Source organism: Mus musculus, chromosome 3 (genome assembly GCF_000001635.26).
Source record: "Mus musculus strain C57BL/6J chromosome 3, GRCm38.p6 C57BL/6J".
Taxonomy (NCBI): Eukaryota; Metazoa; Chordata; class Mammalia; order Rodentia; family Muridae; genus Mus; species Mus musculus.
This window is the reverse complement of record NC_000069.6, coordinates 147,981,615-147,999,757: the sequence shown is the minus strand read 5'-3', so window position 1 is coordinate 147,999,757 and position 18,143 is coordinate 147,981,615. Positions and strand designations below refer to the sequence as shown.

At 40.4% G+C, this 18,143-nt stretch overlaps 2 long non-coding RNA genes across 4 annotated transcripts in view; both read right to left on the bottom strand.

The window, feature by feature from the left end:
- The window catches only part of Gm40175, a 50,949-nt gene that overhangs the window by 19,539 nt on the left and 13,267 nt on the right, over positions 1–18,143 (bottom strand). For 2 of the 3 annotated variants that reach the window (XR_001784030.1, XR_001784031.1), the window contains exon 2: positions 14,438–14,725. This is a non-coding gene — a long non-coding RNA (predicted gene, 40175). Of the gene's footprint in view, positions 1–10,210; positions 11,218–14,437; positions 14,726–18,143 lie in introns of those variants that run through there. The other variant, XR_867734.1, reaches the window with a different exon arrangement.
- Positions 7,494–9,059, bottom strand: Gm40174. The gene is made up of 2 exons (XR_867731.2): positions 8,409–9,059; positions 7,494–7,878 (listed from the first exon to the last, which is right to left on the bottom strand). It is a non-coding gene; the product is annotated as a predicted gene, 40174 (long non-coding RNA).

Here is an 18,143-nt window from a genome sequence, read left to right as displayed (position 1 = left end):
CACTGGACGTGCAGGATGCTGTGAGTGATTGACTCATCACTTAGCTCTCCTTCTGCTGCCGCATCCAGCTGTGCTTGTCGTTCTTTCCTTTTTTGCTTGCTACATGCCTAATAAACCCACTCATCCCAAGGCTTTTAAAAGGCCGGTTCTCTTAGTTACTCTTCAGACATTCCCCAACAGCCACGATCCCGGAATTCTGGGAAATAAAGTCCTAAGATGTCAGTCCTCAGCTGAGGAGCGGACAGAGAACAGCCGTAAACAATCAAACACAGGCATGACAGGAGACGCTGGCTTGCAAAAAGCTAACTGTTTTTGTTTTATCTACCAATAAAAATAAGCTTGCATTCTGAAGGTAAACCCTTTCACCTTTAAACTGAATTTTCATACTAATTGATTGCTAGGCAAGTATTTATTTTGTGCCCCTAGTAAATGGCAGCCACAGTTACAGACACCTGGAGGGAATGCGATGGCAAACATGCAGGAGAGGTGTTGGCCTTTCCGGCATGGAAGGCGTCACGGTGTCTAGAGACCTCCAGTTTACTGAGACAGGTACCTGAGTCAGCCGTGAAGGCTCCTGTGACAGAGAACACCTGGGACTCCAAGAGACAGTCTGTGTAGAAAATTAAGCCTCAGCCTGTCAGAGGAAACTGCAAACACAAGAGTCCCAGAAGGAAAGGCAGAGGCAGACAGAAAGGAGGGGAAAAGCCCAGGAGTTTGAGATATCTTTAGGGGCAATGAGAAGGGAGTCAAGAGATTCATTTTAAACATATTCAAATTATTTTTTTTAAATAGAAGATAGTTCAGTTTGTATTTCAGTAATAGAAGACTGTAGTTAAATTCTTCCTTATTTTCTTGTAATACTATCTTCATTTGTGAAATGACCTAGGTTATTCTTAAAGATTTATTATTTTTTAATTTATCTGTAATATGTACGTGTCTGTGTGAATATATGCCATTTGTTTTCCTGTATGTGGAGGAGCCAGCAGAGGGGGTGTATCCCCTAGAACTACTACAGATGGGTGTGAGTTACTGACCTGGGTTCTAGGACCCAAGTTCAGGTCTTCTGGAAACCACGTCATCCTAACCACTTCTCTTAATCACTAAGCCATCTCTGCAGCCCTTTGCAGTTTAACTGACTACTACTGGCCATGTTGGGGACAGAGCATCTGGAGTCGTCTTTGAAGAAATACTTTTAGATTCTAATATGGAGGGAAATACAGAGAACGGGGTGTGGCTGGAGGTGAAACTGGCTGAGCCTCTGCCTGTCTAGTGTTGGAGCTTGGAAAACATTCTTTTATGTTCCATCATAGTTAAAGCCCCAAACTGGGCGGTTCAGCTGTGTGCTTAAGGAAACGGTATCCGATCACTTTGGTTGACATCACACCCTACGTTCCGCTTTTAGTAATGGAATCCAGTTTTGATCTACATTTGTGTCAGTTTGATGTACTTGTCATTTGTGCGCTTGTGGGCACAACTGGTGTAGCTATCAGGACTATTATTTTTTCTGCAATCGCCTCCCATGGCACCTGGGGAGGAAGGGCATCGTATCCAGCAAAATAGAGTCCAAAGTCCTGGCACCACCCCTGCCAAGGAGGCAGAACACACTCTCCTTAAGGACTTCTTAGTAAGTTCCTCCTAACTGAGCTGTGCTAGCTCCCGACATTCTCAGGACATCGTGTCACAACATCATGGAGCATGGGTGGATAGCATAGCATCAGCACATGTGTGATGGATGGTGCCGTCTCCCTCTGACAGAGGCTTCCTGTTTCTTCAGTCAGCCTGTGTCTGTTCTGTAAACCAGAGACCCAGCTGTTACAGCATCATTCTAGGTTTGCCTAGATTAAGCTTTGAGTCGTTGTCTTACCTTTCCAGCAACTGCACACTTAAAGAGGCTGCACCTAGCAAAGGGAGACTTCTCAAAACTCAAAACAGAAACTTCGTCAAAATTCCTGTGACAAAAGCAAACTCTCAGTGGGCTAAAAAAAAAAAAAAAAAAAAAACAAAAAAACAAAAAAACAGGAGCACACGACACGTGGGTACTGTCATGGGTGTGCATAGAGCATGCTAAGACTTAAACAGAAATAAGCTCTGCCTTCTCCCTGCTTCTGACAAACATAATCTCGCAAATACATTTTGTTTTAGCTTGATTTTAAAATAAAGATCTCCTAGTTGTTGGCTGATTTTAAATGACTCTTTAATGACAACTTGCTTAATTAAAAACATTACCAAGTACATTCCTATTAGGACATAAAAACGTAGGTTATTTGTGGCTGCAGCTTAGTTTCATAATGCCCTAAATCTATAACTTTGTCATTTTTCTTGATGAGATCAATATGAGAGAATATCTGATTCCAATAATAAGGATTTTATTAAATCTCAGATCTCCTTTCAGTTCTTTTGGTACTTGTAATTTTTATGTAACTTTTACGTGTTAAGGTTAATAGATTTGACTTGTAATGCAAAAACTTCAGTTTTTGTATTTCACTCATCAATTAAATATAATAGTTGGAAATCAGAGTAGAATGGAACCATTCATTCACATCTGCATTCACAGTTTTTCTGGGTACAGTTGTCTGGACTGGCATCTGTATGCTTTTAGAGTCTGTGGTGCATCTCTTCAGGCCCGTCTGGCTTGGAGAGTCTCCACTGAGAAGTCAGACGAAATTCTAATAGGTCTGCCTGTATATGGTACTGGACATTTTTTTTCCTTGCAGATTTTAATATTACTTCATCGATCAGCTTTTTGTTTGGTGTTTTGATTATTATGTGTTGAGAAGACTTTCTTTTCTGGTCCAATCTATTTGGTGTTCTTTGTGCTTCTTTTACCTTCTTTTTTTTTTTTTTTTTACCTTCTTTTGTGCTTCTTTTTTATAGACATCTGCTTCTTTAGGTTAGAAACTTTTTCTTCTAAGATTTTGTTGACAATATTTTCTTATTCTCTGTTCTTTGACCTATGTTTCTTCTTTCTTCTTCTTTCCCCTTCCCCTTCATCCCCTTCTTCTCCTTCTCCTTCTCCTCCTCCTCCTCCTCCTCCTCCTCCTCCTTCTTCTTCTTCTTCTTCTTCTTCTTCTTCTCCCACTTTTATTAAATTTTGTCTTTCCAGATTTTCTAGATGTTTTGTACCAGGAGTATTTTAGATTTAACATATTCTTTGTTCGAGATGTCTATTTCTTCTACTATATCTTCAATGTCTGAGATTCTCTTTTCCATCTTTTATATTGTTGTGAAGCCTCTGTGCTTCCTGTTTGAGTTCCTAATTTTTTTTTTAATTTTTATTTTCGGAATTCTCTTAATTTAAATTTTCTTCATTTCTACTTTCAGGTCTTGAATGGTCTTATTAGTTTCTTTCCACTGTTTGTGTGTTTGTAGATTTCTTTAAGGCATTTATGCATTGCCTGTTTAAAGACCTGTCTCGTATTCAAAAAAAAAAAAAAAAAAAAAAGGTGTTTTAAGGTCTATTCTTGTGTTTCAGCCAAGTTGGAATATTCAGAACCTGCTGTAGCAGGCTTGCTTAGTTCTAGCAGAGACATATTTTCCTGTCTGTTACTGATTGTGTTTTCACACTAGTGTCTAGGCATATGAAATTAGGAAGACTGTCATTCTAGGTGCTGATATCTGGCCTTGTCACTGTCAGTTGATGTTTTGTTGCTTGGTTTCTTTCTACTCTGACTCAGGATTCTGAGGGCTGTGGTCACAGGATTAGGTAATTTATCCATGGTCCTAATAGATCTGACCATTTTGGGGATTCCAGGTAAAATGTGTTTCAGATTATGGGGCATTGACACTTAGGAATGGGAATGGGCTGGGGGTAGGGGTAAGGAAGTTCACAGGAGGGAATAAAGCAGGATGCCCATCTGGATCTACAAAGCTAGTCCCAAGGGAATCCTCATTCCTTGGATTGAGAGTGAGGATAAGCCAAAGTTCCTCTCCAGAGCTGGGAAGAGACTGGAGGACTAGACATGGAGAAGAGAAGGGAGACGTGACTCTCTGAGGTTAGACGACAGGTTCTAGTGGCCTGTGTGCTAGCACCAAGTGCCTGCTCTAGTTGAGGTGTGGGATGCAACCCATTGGAGGAGGGACATTTGGAGGGGAAGATCTGTATAGTCCTCTGAAGATGGGGTGAGAGGGGATGGAGAGAGGTCTCAGCTGGCACCTGGCTGCAGAGCTAAGGATGAGCCTGGGGATTGGATTTGGAGATGCTGAGGAGGAGTAAAGGTTTGCAGCTCGCTTATTCCCAGTGACCTGTAGGTTTCCAGGGACTGACCGCTGGAGTTGGGGGTAGCATAAAGTAGGGAATACAGGGAAGCAGGATAAGTGTGATGTACTGGAGATGGGAGTAGGAGCAGCAGCAGTGGCTGCTCTGCTGCAGAGGGAGGGATGAGACCTTCTGTGGGGATTCTAAACAGCATTTTCCTGTGTTCCAGATTGTTCTGTGCTGACTGCAGTGGAAAACACTCTTCATCCTAGAGAGTCAAGCTGGATTTTCTCATCCAGTCCTTAAATTGCTATCCAGATCCAAAACCTTCATTTCCTTATTCTCTGTCTTGTCTACTGTACTTTGATTTTGAATGCCCATCCAAATTCAGGCACTAAAGTGTCAGATCTCCAACCTGCCAAGTGGCATTTATAAAAAGATGCTAGAAACTTTCAAGGGATCTGGTCTCCTCGGTGGTTCGTAGATGACATGGGGAACGTACCCACGTGAACTGTGGTAACCTGATTCTTTCTTCATTTGTTGGTTAATAATGTCAGCAGTCGCTGCCACCCAAGGCCATATGGATATCTTCATACTGAAAGTCTTTTCATTCTTGCCATGGTCAACTGCTGGGTGTCCCCTGTATCATATCAACCTCCGTAGTTGTGCTCAGTTAGACCTTTGTTGCTTACTAACTCCCTAAGAATACTACAGCAATCTCTAAGAGCAGTCATAACGGTGTCTACAATCTTTGGTCTAGGATATAGAATTTTAGTTTGGTTCAATATAAAGTTTTCCGATCTAAGCTTATTTTATTTTTAAATTGAAAGGCATTTCTCTATAAAATTTTAGCACCTCATACCAAAAAAAACATTGTCAAATGTCAGTAACTCAAATTACTCAAATTACATTGTCAAATGCCTTTTGTTTTAAATAAGGAATTTCCTTTATCTTCCTTCCCTTCCTCTCAACATTGCTTTCTCTTCCTACCTTTCGTTTGGAGATTATTGAGGTTTCTGTATTTTTAGTGTTCTAAAATTTCATAATGATATATAAAATATTTAATTTGTACTTTAATAATTATTTATTACTATGTTCCCACACCCCTTTGGCCAATTGTCTCCAAAACCATGTGTTATTTCTATTCTGGGATCGTTTCATTAAATATTTACATAGAGTAAACACTCTGTTTTTCATCCAATTCTGGAAGATTGGAAATAGGACTTACCAGATAAAATAATCATCCTTATGCATTCTCACTTCTTTTACAAACATTTGTGACATCAGTTCCTCTAATTTGTTTTTAACCAACTTTAACAATTCTATTGATTTTTTTTTTAAATTAGCAGTCATAATTTTGATTTCTTGGTTCTTTTTATCCTGAGTCTCCTTCGTATTATCTCACGTGCGTATTTGATAGCTTCATTTTCTCTGGTTATTCCAGACATTTTTAAAATTTTCTTTTGGAGAGGACTTTCACAGGATGAGATTCCATCCCTGTTGGGCCACATTTTCCTCACTGTAATTTGTTTTGTTTTGTTTTTTTTATTTACCTCTTTCTCTTTATAACTTTTCTTCAAGTCACACACGAGTTGTTCTGTTCAATAAACACATACTTGACCCTGTGGGCCTGAGTTCAATCCTAAAACCCATGTGATGGAAAGAGAGGCTAGCCTTTGCAACTTGTTTTCTGACACCCACATGTCTGTACAGGCATGCGCGTGTACGTGCCCACTCGCGTGCGCGTGCACACACACACACACACACACACACACACACACACACACAGAGTAATAATTTTTAAGTCCATATTTGAGTCGAATCAATTCTGAGGCAGATGTAAAACGATCTGCACATGGGTGAGATTTCTCTATGGGCGCAGCGGGTGCAATGGGAACACCTGAAATGCCGTAGGATTCCAGCGCTTCGGTTCCTAGTTGAGTAGCTATGGCTCCTGGCTCATTTTCTTTAGTAAGGCTATGTCATGGTGGGGGCGAGGTCAGAGAGAGGGAGAAGGAGAGAAGAGAGAGAGACAGTTGTGGAAGAGATGTAAAGACCCATTTGTTTTTGTGTTACACCTCAGTCCCAACTAACCCTCCTGTTGATTCTCTGATTGGCAACCCTCTCTGCAGGGAACCGGCACTAGGGAGCTGGGTTCCCCTGGCAGCAGGTTTCTACCCACAGGCAACAAGGACAGCAGCAGGCTTCCACAGCTCTCTGCTTGATCAGCCTCTACTTCCCATCAGCTCCCACGTTCCTTCAGTATTCTGCAAATTCAAGTCATTTCCTGGCTGCCGGCGTTCCTGTTTTTCATGATGCATTATTATCTTTTAAACATCCTCTACTAACATTACGCTAACACATACTAAACCCAAGAGAAAAGGAGAAGAATCTAACCTTGGACTGCACTCACTTTCTTGGACTATGCCTATTGCTAGTACATTTTATTTATTAGGACATTTATTAACCTTGTAACAACTGATGATTCAATGTCTTTTATACTTTCCATGCATGAGTTTTAAAGTATTTTTATTTTTAACTGACACATAGTAATTGCCCATTCAAGTCATAGTATGACTGTTTAATATATGCGTATAAATGTGCCACAGTCACCTGTGACCCTGTACACTTAACGTTCCTGTAGGAACATTCTATATGTTAATTTGAAGTTCCTTAGTGATTTCTTATACAAAAATGCATGAGGTAAGCACGGAACTAACTATTAAAATACTTAAATAATAATATATTGAAGACTAACTTGCCAGCTGACTGGAGAGGTTTGCCAATAAAAAGTAATCCAGATTGGGTTGCTACGAACAACCGAGTTACTCATTCCTTGGAATACTTTAAGAAATCCCCCCAAATCGCTCCTCATAATTTATTGGCCCAATAAACTTATCCATACACAAATTCATTCCTAAACTGAGATAGAGGCACATAAGCATGTATAAGCATGCAGTGCTTGGCTTATACAATCTGAAAGTTCGCCTTTGCAGTTCCAGATTCCCACTGCCTTACAAGACTGCCTGAGGAAGAGAGGTAGGATCCAGACAGACAGACAGACAGACAGACAGACAGACACACACACACACACACACACACACACACATACACACATACACACACACACATACACACACATACACACACATACACACACATACACACACACATACACACACATACACACACACATACACACATACACACACACACACACACACACACACACACACACACACCCCACTATCAAAAGAGGTTCTAGGGAAACAGAAATGCTGAAGAAGCAACAGAAATATCCATTTATCTTCAATCTATTTATAGCAACTAATTAATTAATGGTGATATATTCAGGCTACTTTATCATATACGATGCTTAGCAAATTCCACAGGCACAACTATAATGAAAATATTTATGTTAAGACAGTGACCTTAAATATAGGGTGATCAAGAGGAGTTTGGAAATCTGTGCATCAACACTTGTTAAGGAAGTTCTGTAGTGAAGGTGATTTTGCAGATTGTCCCCATCAACAGCGGCTCAGTGGCAAACTGTGCTCAGTCCAGGCAAGACCAAGAAGTACCCAGCTGCCCTGGCAAACCTTGCTTCCAGCTCCCGTGCTTGGTCTCTCTAAGTCTGTTGTTCTGACGACTGTGGCTCAAGGCGATGTGGCAAACCTCAGAGCCTAGATGTACAAGTGAAATTTAATACACTGTAAAGAAAGCGGGCGCGGCGTCCCTTTTAGAACTGTTTTCTCTTCATGGACTTTGTGGACACGGTCTGCTTAATCTATGCCTGCATCTACAGGATGATTAATTTCACACATAGTACATGATCTATTTCTCTTCTATCACATTTTTTGTTAAAATTATTCACAAACTTACACTTCTAACTTTAGGCATTTTTTTTTTGCAAAAGCAAAATACACGTATAAACTAACATGAACAGGTACATCTAAAATCCTGAGATTTTAAAAACTTCTACTGTGCATTTTATGCATATTATATAATCCTAATTATTTTCAAAGTTTGTCTGCTCATACTTTTGCATTATTATCACAAGCTGGTATTTTGCTTTTTTCCAAGACTGTTTGAAACTTAGATTTTACTTCGGTCCGAAACAGATAAAAATAAGAAAAATTCTAAACACCCTCCTCTTCTTGGCTATTTCAGTGTTGCTGCTAGTAGCTAGCTCCTGAAATTCAGCTAATCATACCCAATGACTGGGAGAGGGGGCATCCAGACAGGAAGTTCCTGTCAAAATTGTGCAGAACAAAAGCAGAAACGCTGCATAGGAATTCCTTCTCGGCAGGGTAGATTTTATTGTGATTAGCCCATGCAAAATTTATAGAGCCAGATGATCTGTAAAGAGAGACAAAATAATATTTTTTGTAAGCCGCTGTCAGAAACTTTTCCCATGCCTCTGAGAGGTAGAATCCTCAGTCGTGGCTCTGTCTGGTGGTCTAAGATGCAGAGGGCTGTCAGCCCGGGCGCCGGGGAGGACGATCGTTGGGGGATTTTGCTGCTCTTTCTATTTGCCTAATAGGGAGCCTTATGCTCAGCATTTCCTAAAGCAAAAGAGAGATGAAATCTCTGGGCACCTCACTGCCGCTGCCTCTCAAAGATTTCCTGTCAAAACGAGCCTATAAGGGGAGAAAGGTTTTCAATAACTTTTTTTTTAACCTGGCAGGATTTCCAAGCCTGGCAATGAAAAGAGTTTGAAGCCTCGGTCTTTGTTAAAGTTGGGTTGGGGAAAGACGAAGAAGAAGGGGGAAATGCAGCCAAAGTACCGAATCTAGTGTGTTTAAAAATAAAAAGTAACAGAGCAATATAGCTCATATTACCATACACAGGGAAAAACGGGAGCTTTGATTGACACTTTATCCGTATTTCATAGAGCAGCTTATATAGGTTTTTTTTCTCTCTCTCTTCAAATGCAGAAAGCAACCTTGATGTACTTTCTCCTTAACTGAAATGCAGAATAGTGTCTGTTGTAACCATTTCCAGGATACTCAGTCAGCCGCTTGCACAGGCCAGGGGCAGAGAGTCTCCTCCTCACTTTAGCAAAGTTTGTCAGTCTGCTTTTGACCTTACATACCTGCCACCCAATCAGCCCCCAAGTACCCAATAGTGGGAAACCCAGAGCTTTGGCGTCTGGGACAGCATTCTGTCAGTTGACTGGTGTGATTGGTGACATCGCCCAGAGCTTCCAGAGCACCAATATCTTTTCCACTAGTACGAAACAAGCTGTAGTTACAGATGCTACCCTTGTCCCATCCCTGAGAGCCACCTCAGGCAGTCCTTCAGTATGGTACATGAGCAGTCCCTAACACCTCCCCCGCCCCAATATGCTATAAAATTGAAAAGCACAAAAGAAGAGAAATATCACTAAAATGTTTCAAAAGCTGATGATAAAACAAAAAATTCAAGATCCCCAGGAACAGGACTAGCAGGGATGGGAGGATTTGGGGTTTTATGTCTTGGGTCTTCCTAAAACTGTGAAGTTAACAATGTGAAAACTGTATGCTAACAAAGGAAAACAAGACTAAGACAGAAATCAGAATGCAGCATTACCTCTCCATGGTATGTTCTAGAAGAGCACAGAGGTCACAACTCCTAAGGGCAACAGAAAGTTAAATAATTGATTCTTAGGAAAAAGACCCTAAAGTCATTAAGAAAATATTAAATCATGCTGCCCGTATTTTGTTACAATGTGAAAACAGGCCATCTACTTAAGAGCCATTTTTTAATGAAAATGTTGGTATCAAAAATAGGAACATAAATATGTCTTTGTTATCTGGAAATTACATATGGAATGCTCTTCATTCCACCCAATACACTGGGCAAGTGAACTCTTATATGTTGAAGTGAGACATATTTTTTTCAGTAGATTTATTTCATGTTATGTATATTTTCTGCAGTTGAATTTTAAAATGTACAGATTAAATCTCTGTAATATGAAGATGCAAATTAATATACTAGATAACACTCCACAAAAGTTTCATTTCAAAAGCAGGCACAGATACAAAACTAACTGACAGGCTACAGGGAAAGTGTGGCTTTGTAATGGAAGTTCCCAGATGGAGGGTGCTAACTCGGAGAACACCAGGAGCTTTTCATAAAGGATATGTTTCCCCAAGGAAAGCAGGATGTGAGGCAAAGGAGGCCATGAAGTATGTGAGATAGGATGACAGATTTTACGGAATCTTCTGGGTAGGGAGTGTGGGGACATGGGTGTAAACAGAAGAGTCAGTTACATGTGACTGCAGATAAACACACACTCTGTTCCTTAGGAAAGACTAGGGTCCTGGGAAAAGAATTTGCCAACTCTCAAGTGTTGTGAGAATCGCGGCTCATCCAAACAGACCACAGCAGGCCAGTACAGTTCCACAGGAGAGAGGTTTATTGTGGGGGGAAGGGACAAAGGGGAGCAACGAGGATGAGGAAGGAAAGAGCAAGAAGGTCAGGAAGGGTCTGCCTTTTATTTGGGCAGTGATGTAACTGCTCGCATCGCTGGTACAGGTAAAGGTAGAGGCTGGGAATGTGTTCGATTGCCACGGCAGCAGATGTGCCTATCCCTGTTGCTTACAGGTGACATTAGCATCATTGTTGGATTCAGAGGTGACCTGCCACCATAAAGCCAGTTCCTGACTGTAAAGCCATTTCCTGATGCCAACATCAAGGCCAACACTCTTTATGAAAAACCACCACCTACTAAAACATATAGGCATAACAATATTTTGCTGTGCACACACTTTGAAATATCTATTATTACTATCTATGAAAATATAATAGGATTCAAAACAAAACAGTACAAAATAAGGTGGTACAGCTACTGGGTGCAGTATTTGGAGCTGTAGACTTAAGCAAGGACAGCTGTGAAGGAGGGGACAGCCTGTATGACTCACTCACCTAAGGATGGAGAGGACGCTCGTTGGTTAAGAGCACTTGCTGCTCCTGCAGAGGGCCCAGGTTCAGTTTCAGGCACCCACATGGTTCCTTATAACCTACTGTAACTCCAGTTCCTGGTGATACAAAGCCTCCTTTGGCATCTATGGGCTCTTGCACATGGTACACAAATATATATTCCAGCACACATACATACCCATAAAATTAATGTTTTTCAAAACAATATTTAGTCAACTAATTTCGTAGATAATAGCAGTCCCAAACACTGTCCTATGAAACATTAGTAACCTCTCTACATAGGAGATGGGTGTGAAAATTCAAAGCAAGCTTAGTTCACTGGAGGTCTAGGAAATGACAGGGGCAGAGGTATTGATGACATCACAGGGGATAGTTAAAAGAATTGGGATCCTAATTAATGTGCCTTCCAGTGTTTTTTCTTTCTCTTTTTATAGCTAAGGTGGAATGTTAGGTAAGTTTTCTTGATTCTGATTGCTACTAGACCTATGTATGAGCTTTTTCATGAAGCATTATCAAAGATGAAAGAGGCTAGTATACCTACTGGACAGCAGGATTAAGTATGGTCTACTTGCCAAGTCAAATCAGTAGGTGGGCAGACGCTTGCATCCTCTGGAATAATTACTTCTTGCTTTTAAATTTTTCTTTAATTACTTATAATTATGTATCTGGAGGACAGAGGCTGTCCCTTTAGAGGTATCCTTGGAGGCCAGAGGCATCAAGTGTCCTGGAGCAGGGGAGGTGTGAGCTGCCTGAACCCGGGTCTGGGGAATAGAACTACTGCCCGTGTTCCTAGCCTCTGAGCCTTCTCCTTTATTCTTCCATTCCTCAATTCTGGGTATAACAGCTTGTTGGAAATTTTGTGGAATGTGTGAAATGTGTGTGTGTGTGTGTGTGTGTGTGTGTGTGTCTGTGTCTGTGTATGTGCTTTGCCCATTTGTCTCTTGAAATTACAAGTATAGGAACAGAAACTGACAGCAAACCAATAAAGATTAGTATATGGGACTGACTTAATAGAGAGCTAAGAAAAAGTCTTCAGCTTCAGTCACTGTAGACACCACCCTAGTACATACATGAATAATGTTAAAGTGGACAGAGAGGGCAAGCGATGAGGGCTTGCCAGGCAGTTGGCATGCCTTTTTTCTCATTGCTCATCCCAGAATGAATGAAATTCACAAACAGGCTAGCGGATGGCTCCCTAATTTGCCTTGTAATGAAACAAAAGAATGTAAAAGCCACGTACTTTTTCACATAAAGAGAAGAGAAGACAATAAAAAAGAAAAGAATTACACTTAGCATCATGGGACACGAATCAACTGAAGGAGGAGGGAGAGGGAGGAGGGAAAGCTCACTGGACCCTTTAATGAATTGTAGCAAAATATCCTCCCAGACGAAAGGCATTCTTCATACGCTAAAGACAGGAAATAGACTGCTTCTAATCAAACTTTTGTAAAGGGATCTGTGTGGATTTTCCCCCCACTGGCTTAATATCAACTTTTGGAATTAATCGGGCTTCGTCAGGGGATGTGTGCACACATCACAATAGCGTTTGTGCCTCTCCAATCACTTCATCTGGGATTGAGCGCATCCCGGGGAGATTCCACATTCACCTGACATCAATTTCCCAGCTCCTGCTGATACCCATTTCATGTCACAATAATTAACTTGTAGCTATTACAACCAAGTTTCATAATTAACATTGTATTTGTCAAAATTTGTCCATGCATATGTTCATTGTAAAAATCTTACCACCCATCAGAAATCCTTTTATTCTACTCTTCATAAGCTTGTATAAGAATTAATTGCTGTGGAAAATGTAAATACCCATGGATTTCAATTTTTGTACATACTATTTATTGTTAATGATGAACAAAGTAATGATGTGAAATACATTTCCTCAGTTTTAAAGAATTCAACACATTTAATTCCACTATATTTCCTATCTCGAATGGAAAATTGTAGATCTCACATTGTAACCTCTTATCATCTTCAATTTCCAAGAATTCTATGGACAGGCATTGGGTCGATGTGAAATGCACAACAAACCAAACATTTAATACGTTCAAAATCTGGAAGAAATGTTTGGTTAGAAACTCTGACTAGTTTGGAATCTGACACACGTATAACACACTGAGACTAATCTCACTCACATAATTCACCAATTTTATCAATGTACAATACAAAATATAGTCTAAAGAAAGATACTTAAGAGGATAAGCTGCCCACTCCTCTGAGCTGGATGCCTGACTGACAGCCAATTTGAAAATAGCCCATAAACTGACAAGTGGAAAGAGTTTTCTATTACAGATGATAACTTTATTTGATCAAAGGATAGCTGAAAAATACAATTTCACTTTTTTAAAAAGTTCAAGTTGTCATCTGAGGAATAAATGACCTATGGGCTCTGTGTGTGTGTGTGTGTGTGTGTGTGTGTGTGTGTGTGTGTGTGTATGTATGTATGTGTGTGTGTGTGTGTGTGTGTGTTTGTGTGTGTGTGTGTGTGTGTGTGTGTGTGTGGTGTGTGTGTGTGTGTGTGTGTGTGTGTGGTGTGTGTGTGTGTGTGTGTGTGGTGTGTGTGTGTGTGTGTGTGGTGTGTGTGTGTGTGTGTTTGTGTGTGTGTGTGTTTGTGTGTGTGTGTGTGTTTATGTGTGTGTGTGTGTGTGTGTGTGTGTGTGTGTGTGTGTGTGTGTTTATTTGTGTCACAGACCTGTTAAAATAACTGTTCTGGGAAAGACAAGGGATGCTCTCTTCCCTTTCTTGTTTTAGGTTGACATGTAGTTATAGATAACAAAATTAATAAACATACCAAGATGTAGCTTAATCAAAGACTATCCTACACTTGGGTAGATTATGCTCACTGCAAGAAGATCATATGATGACATAAAAAGTAATAGGTAGGAATGGTGGTATGCACCTGATTTATAGCTACTTGAGATATATAAGTAGCAAAGGACACACCCAGACATATGGCCACCTTATATATTAAAGATGGAGTATAGCCTATTTCTACTCAAATTTTGTAAATTAAAACTGCATTTATTTTCCCCCTACTGACTTAATATCAACTTTTGGAAATAACTGGGCTCTGTAGGTAATGAGGATGTACTTCAGTGTGTGTGTGTGTGTGTGTGTGTGTGTGTGTGTGTGTGTGTGTGTGCGCGCGAACGTGTGTATAATGAAAGCAATGATTAAATTAGAGGAAGAGACAGTCTCTGATGAGGAAAAGGGAGTGGGTTGCTAATTTTAATCATTTCTATGTATGTATCATCTTACTTGCAAACACAATCAGAAATAAGAAAAACAGGAGTTCAAAGAAATCACCTGTGAAAGAATTCTTGTCTTCAAAGCTCAAAGCATAGACTCGGATCTTTCCCCTCATCCTGGGTTCTCTGCTTCTCTTCACTGTGTAGAATCTGCATTGTCCAGCTGCAGGGAGCTTGGGAAGAGAAACGCTGCAGGTCTGCTCACTGTGCTCAGTGTCTGAAAGGAGATCCCTGGTTATTTGCCACTGGAATCTCAATATTTACTCTGTTCTTCCATCGTCGGCCTGCCTTCTGAGCTCCTGTTTCTCTGGCCCTTCATTTCTTTCTGCAAGGGATTCTCAGAAGTCTAGATGTCGGGGTAAGAACACATCAAACCTTTAGCATGATTCCCGTCTCCAACTTTATACATTAGGCATGCCCCCGAAAAAAAGCGTCTTACTTAAACAGTGTCCGACTAAGAGGACCACAGTGCTGATCTAACTCCAGGTAACTGAATCGACTCCACCTTTAAGTCCGGACTACAAAGTGTAGTGTGAGGCCCCAGGCACCTGGTGACTCCAATTGGGATCCTCACAGGAATATAGCCGACTACATATGCTCATTGCAATATTTGCCTCAGGGAAAAGTGGAGGACTCCTTCTGTGCTCTGAACTGCCAACTCTCAGGAATGCAACACTAAAATCTTAGGGAAACTCTCTAGGGAGCTCTCCCCTCAATGGGAGGATATGAACATCCAAAATTAAAAAATATCTGTTTCTTCAAATCTGGCAAGTATGGCCTGGATGATTTGGCATTGGACTTATCCAAGTCACTCTACTCGCTGTAATCTGTTTTTAAAAGTCCTGGATCTCTCCTACATAAGCAAACATTTTTGTCTTAATTAACAAAAGGCTTTCTTTAAGGACACGTATTAGATTCCTCCTAAATGGATCTGAGGCCTGGGGAGACAACTCAGTGCCTGCTCTTGCAGAAGATCTGAGTTTTGTTCCCAGGACACACACGGTGGCTCACAAGCATTGAGAGCTCCAGTTCCAAGGGATCCAACATCTTCTGATTTTCATGTGCACCAAGCATGCATGTGCTGCACACACACTCATTCACGCAAAACGTTCCTATGCATAAAATGAGAAAAAATAAATCTTTAGAAATATGGATCTGATGGTCTCAGTGGTTAAAGTGTTATAGGAAAGCAAGAAGGTCAAGGTTGGGTCAACCGCATCCACATTAATGCCAAGTGAGCATGGCAGCCTTCCTGAAATTCCTAACTCAGACCCAGAGATGGAGCCCAGGATCAAGCTGGTTAGGAAGACAACTGCATCAGTGAGCTCTGGGTTTGATTAGAGGACTCTGCCTCAAAGGACTAAGGTGGAAGAACAATCTCAGGAGATTCCCAACATCATTCTCAGGGCTGTACATACATCACACACACACACACACACACACACACACACACACACACACACACACACACACCCGTGAACACACACTGTGTACCCATCTATTCAAATACACAAACAAACATACACACACCAGATGGACAAATATATGAAAAGAAAACCATATTGGAATTGGCATGATTAAATGTATGTAATAGAGGGGCTGGAGAAAAAGCTTATCAGGAAAGACACTTGCTATCAAATCTAATGGCTCGAGGTCATTGCTTGTGACCTCCAAGGAGAATAAAACAGACTTCTGCAAGTTTCCTCTTACTTCTATGTATGTATGAGCCTTGGCAGGCGCACACACACACACACACACACACACACATGAAAGCACACACGTAAGTACATAACAAATAAAGTAAATACTATGTGTTGCCATATTAGGCCGACTACTGTTTCTGTGCTCTGCCCCCTATAGCCATTGTACAGACAGGTAAACTGTGCAGCCACAGTTAAGGGAGAATGTTGCTACCACGAGCAACCCCCAACTTTAACTATAAACGGGCATAAAAAATAATACTAACAGCCTTCAGTGGAACTGTGAATCAAAACAAAGCAAATGAATAACAACAATAATGAAATTTAATTCTCTCCCTTGGTAACCTATTTGTGAAACCTATTTTCAAAATATTTTCTTGAAAAGAAATGACTATTTTAAGTTTTGCAAAGTTTGCTTGTATCTCCTTCAGAAACGAATGGGGGAAATGAAACGCATCCACCAGGTGGGCTTCTTCCAAGACTTGATTATTAAACAGTAATTTTAATCAGATTTCAAATGTTCCTATCAATAGCAAGGTTGTGGCAAGCCGATCCAGCTAAATCACGGCTGGTAGACAATTAGTGGAGTCTGATGTCTCAAGCCAAGATTGGCCGACTCCTCTGCTCTGGTAATCAAATTCCTCAGGCTTCAATGCAGCAGGCCTGAGATTGTGAGTTAATGCTATAAAGCAGCAATGAATAAATACAAATGGCTTAATCTTCTTTAGCAGTCACATCCTCCCACACGGGTCTATGTAATTAGGAAAATACTAAATCTCCTGTCCAGAATTGTGAATACAACAGATTGTTAATCATTATATTTCCATGGTTTATATGAAAAGTATTTAAATTCATGAACACTCCAAGATTTTCTTCAAAGAATATTAATAGGAGGACAACACGGAGATGTATAGCATCAGGTCTGTGGCTTATTGGTGTGTATATTGTATTTGCTTGGGGAATTGTTACATGACAAATTTTGGTACAACACACACACATTGTTTACATCTATATCTGTTCTGTATTCTGTACATCCATTTATAAAAAGTAAAGTTGGAATTCACAAATTTTAAGGAAAAGGCCTATTCATGTACACACAAATATACATCCCCCAATTCAAATTAAAATGTGATCTATTAAAGTGTTTCATAAAGCATGCCTAGTAAGGCAACTTTATAAAACTCACTCCGTGCTGTATTTTATCTATACTTTATGCCAATGTAATAGTGATTCTTGAAAAAAAATGAATAAAGGATTTTTGAGAAGTGTAATAGATCTCATTTGGCCAACAAACCATAACTCTTCTGTGTCTGTCTTGCGCCCAGAAATAAAACCTGGCGATGTTTCAGTATTTCCACAATATTTTAGTGACTCACCATGTTCATCATTTAACAATAACTAAGAGAATAGGAATAATAGCAAGTGATTAATAAGAGTGATTCGTTTTACTCCCTGTCGCTCTCACAAACAACAAAATTATGTACGCATGTATAGTACCTTTGTACATAACCAATGGGATGTTTGTTTGTACTTTCAAGAATAAGCTTTACAGATAATAGAGGAGAAAATGGTGACCGGCCAAGAACGTGACTTTTGAAATAAAGTAGCTTTTATTTCATGAATAAAGGTATGTCAAGCAACAGCAAGACATACAAATTATAAAGCAGAGAAGCTCGGCTCTGCAGGAAGAGCTTGCCGGGTCAGCAAGCAAAGGGATGTGAAAGCACTCTGGGCAGAGTGCAGGCTGAGCAGAACTGGGAAGCAGGAACCTGCCTCCTCTTATCATATAATATCCACAAGTTGTCACCCTGGGCTTGGGACAACAATCAGGGGACTGACTCTAGCCACAGCTGTCCTTTCTCCTGCCCCATTCTCTCACCTAATTAGCTGCCTGACTCATTTGTCCTCTGATTTTATCTGAGAAACTGGCAGGCTTCCGTAATTTCTACAGTTACCACATATCAATGTTAAGGAAATATTTCATCTCCCAAATGAAAAGCAAACACTCAGAACACACACAAGAAATGCTGAGACACTGAGAAGTTAATAAGACTCGCCTCTCTT